The sequence below is a fragment of the Bufo gargarizans genome, chromosome 5 (genome assembly GCF_014858855.1).
Source record: "Bufo gargarizans isolate SCDJY-AF-19 chromosome 5, ASM1485885v1, whole genome shotgun sequence".
In the NCBI taxonomy this organism is placed as follows: domain Eukaryota; kingdom Metazoa; phylum Chordata; class Amphibia; order Anura; family Bufonidae; genus Bufo; species Bufo gargarizans.
Genome location: NC_058084.1, coordinates 231111857 through 231116158, shown reverse-complemented (window position 1 = coordinate 231116158; position 4302 = coordinate 231111857).

Genomic DNA, 4302 nt, shown 5'->3' with positions numbered 1-4302 from the left:
TGCTGCCCGCACGTCTTGCACTCTGCCATGGAGTAGCGCGAGATCCCCGCGCGGCAATTGCGTAAAATTACAGGGGACAGCATGTCCCCGCTCCTTGTCTTCAACAAAGACTGGCAGGGATCGTGGCTGGGAGAACTAGGCGCGGTCAGGGGGAACAGCTCATAGGCGGTGGCTGGCTTCCTTCTGCTGCCCGTACATAAGGTTTCCCAGGGGGTTATTTAGGTACAGGGTGTTATTGAATCCATGCAGGTGATTACCAGGGATCTTAGACGGGTGTGTTGGGTCTGGTTTAGTAGGGACGGGTTTAAAAAAAAAAAAAAAAAAAAAAAAGGAATTCATAATTGGCGAAGCAAGGTCTCTGGGGAAGAGCGGGTTACAGAGTACCGCACGGTCTACAGGCCTGGTCCGCTGTGAGCAATCCTAGCGGAGGCTGCAGGTCAGGGGCCTAGGTTCGCTGGTGTCAGTGTTAAGCCAGTACGGGGGCTTAGTAGATGCGGCTTGCCGCGGTATTTTACCCTCCCTAGGTTTCCAGGTTTAGTAAATTTTTATTGGTAAAGGGTTAATTTGTAAAAAATAAATAAAAAATGCTGCTCTTGTTCCATCATTCACGTTTTACACATTCACATGGTTTCCTCACGACATGTGCACAATTCAGTGTTGATGCCTTAATTGTTTTGTTTCTAGGTCCAAACTTTGTCTCAAGTTACATCCGGAAATTTGGCTTATCGGCAAGGTAGTAGGGGTACACGTCGGGGAGGGGGGAGGAAGCTTGGTTTGTATCTCATGCACCGTCTCAGATCCAGGTCGTGCTGTATTACTACCGTTCTGCGGTTGTCAGTCCGTAGGTATTCTGAGCAGGTAAGTGCATGGTCACCCCCTGGGTGTTACTTTCTGGGTGTCTGTTCTTGAAACCGAGTTGGAGAAGTCCTTTTGAACTGCCCCCCTTTCAGCGGTGGAGAGTTAGTCCCGATGGGGTGGTCACAGGTATGTTTAGCAAGAAGGGGAGACTTATCATCGACCTGTCAGCCCCACATGGTTCCCATGTCCCTAGTCTAAACTCCCTCATTCCTTCAGAGTAAGTGGGCATGAGGTATTCTTCTATTGATAAGTAGAAGGTCCGATACTACTTTTCCACCAAACTCACTTTCTGTTCTAGGAGCAGCCCGTGGCTCTTTGATCAGTTGGCTCAGGCCTCCATTGGGTTTTAGAATATAAGGTACACTGTGAATTTATTCATTATTCAGATTACTTCCTGCTGATCTCGAGACCAGGGTCAGCCCCCTTAGGGCTGGGGAGATTGTTGAGCTGTTTTCCCAGTTAGGTGTCCCGGTCTCCCCCAAGAGACCTGCTAGCTCAGGTTTTGCTGCTATTTTGGCACCCACTTGGTTGCAGGCGAGTGGCCTGCTGAGGTGAGACAAATCCCAGGTTTCCTGCAAACATCGGCGTTCTCTGTGCATGCTGTCAAAGCTACGTTGAGGGTTTGAGCAGATGTGGACCAGGAGGCCAAGTACGTAGCCAAGCTGTTACTGGACTGCTTTTCGTAACCTATCTGACATCCTGAATAGGAACTCTTTCGGGGTTTTGCCCAGCCTGGTGCTTAAATCCACTGTTTATTTAGCCTTCTATGGTTTCTTGAGGCCTGGGGAGTTTACTTGTTCCCCTATAGTAGCAAGTTTCTCACAGTCAGCCAGTTGGTCCAGGGTCCCGAGGGTTACGTGCTGCTGCTGAGGACATCCAAGACCTCGCAGACAGGTCCCCCAGTCCCAACGTCCTAGTTCCCTATGTCTCATCGATTGTGCCCTGTCAGAGTTCTTCATCAGCTGCAGATAGCCTTAGCTGGGTTCAGGCCAGATAGTCCACTATTGCCTTTCAGGGTGGTACCACTCACTACTCACCAGTTCATGTCTCACATACGCTCCTTAGTTGCCAGTTTGGGCGGCGACCCAGCTACGATCTCAGGACATCTGTTCGTATAGGTGCAGCATCCACAGCCTACAAGAATCAGGTACCAGCGCATGCCATCCAGAAGTTGGGTCGTTGGCGCTCCTCGTGTTTTAGCCGCTATATTCCTTACCCCAAAACTAAGATGTAAATGGCTTTCCAAAGTCTGCTTTTGTGATCTATGCTGTAATAATTACTCCTGCTACTCAGTATGTCTTTTGCCCTCTTTCAGGTGTCCCTACTACGGCGCGGTTGCGGCATAACTCTAACCGCTTAGGGGCAAGGTAGTCTCAGGTGGGACGGGGTGCATTCTCTTGGTTGCCACGACCACAAGTAGATATAACTGTTTAAACTTATGAAAAGCACAACACTACTACAGGTCTGAAGTCACTTTGCGAGGCTTACATAATAGCTACCGCCCAAAAATGACCCCATTCTATAAACTACACCCCTCAAGGTATTCAAAACTGATTTTACAAACTTCGTTAACCCTGTTGCACAAGAGTTATAGGCAAATGGGGATGAAATTTGAGAATTTATTTTTTTTGCCTAATTTTCCATTTTAACCCATTTTTCCCACTAACAAAGCAAGGGTTAACAGACAAACAAGACTGTATCTTTATTGCCCTGACTCTGCCGTTTACAGAAACGCCCTATTTGTGGCCGTAAAACTGCTGTATGGGCACACAGTAGGGCATAGAGGGAAAGGTGCGCCGTATGGTGTTTGGAAGGCAGATTTTGCTGGACTGGTTTTTTTGACACCATGTCCCATTTGAAGCCCCCCCTGATGCACCCCTAGAGTAGAAACTCCAAAAAAGTGACCCTATCTAAGAAACTACACCCCTCAAGGTATTCAAAACTGATTTTACAAACTTTGTTAACCCTTTAGGTGTTGCACAAGATTTAACTTTTTTGGCAGATTTTCCATTTTAATATTTATTTTTTTCCAGTTACAAAGCAAGGGTTAACAGTCAAACAAAACTCAATATTTATGGCCCTGATTCTGTAGTTTACAGAAACACCCCATATGTGGTTGTAAACCGCTGTAAGGGCACACGGCAGGGTGCAGATGGAAAGGAATGCCATACGGTTTTTGGAAGGCAGATTTTGCTGGACTGTTTTTTTTTTACACCATGTCCCATTTGAAGCCCCCCTAATGCACCCCTAGAGTAGAAACTCCCAAAAAGTGAGCCCATTTTAGAAATTACGGGATAGGGTGGCAGTTTTTTTGGTACTATTTTAGGGTACATATGATTTTTGGTTGCTCTATATTACACTTTTTGTGCGGCAAGGTAACAAGAAATAGCCTTTTCGGCACGCTTTTTTAAAATTATTTACAACATTCATCTGACAGGTTAAATCATGTGGTAATTTTATAGAGCAGGTTGTCACGGACGCGGCGATAACTAATATGTATATATTTTTTTTTTTATGTAAGTTTTACACAATGATTTCATTTTTCAAACAAAAAAATGTGTCTAAAATTAGTGTCTTCATAGTCTAAGAGCCATAGTTTTTTCAGTTTTTGGGCGATTATCTTAAGTAGGGTCTCCGTTTTTTGCGGGATGAGATTATGGTTTGATTGGCACTATTTTGGGGTGCATATGACTTTTTGATCGCTTGCTATTACACTTTTTGTGACATAAGATGACAAAAAATTGGATTTTTTTTACACCGTTTTTATTTTTTTACGGTGGTCACATGTGATATTTTTATAGAGCCGGTCGATACGGACATGGTGATACCTAATATGTATACTTTTTTTATTTATTTAAGTTTTACACAATGATTTCATTTTTGAAACAAAAAAAATAATGTTTTAGTGTTTCCATAGTCTGAGAGCCATAGTTTTTTCAGTTTTTGGGCGATTATCTTAGGTAGGGTATGATTTTTGCGGGATGAGATGACGGTTTGATTGGTACTATTTGGGAGTACATGCGGATCAAGGCAGTCATGCCCTTGGTTCGAGAACATATGCAGCAAGCCCAACAGGCCCAAAGTAGAATATATAACCGGGGTGTGAAAATGCGTGATTTTAGTCTAGGGGACCAGGTGCTTGTATTAATACCCACAGTAGAGAGCAAATTCTTAGCAAAATGGCGAGGGCCCTTCACAATTGTTAAAAAGATAAGCGAGGTGAACTATCTAGTTCATCAGCCTGGGAAGAGAAAACCCGAACAGAACTATCATATTAACTTGATAAAGCCCTGGAAAGATAGGGAAGCTCTGGTGGTAAACTCTGTACCACGAAGCTACACCATACCTGAGGTTAGAATTGCTGAGTCCCTGTTTCCCCATCAAAAACAGGAATCACAGGAATTAGTTATGAGAAATAACGATTTCTTCTCAGAACTCCCAGGC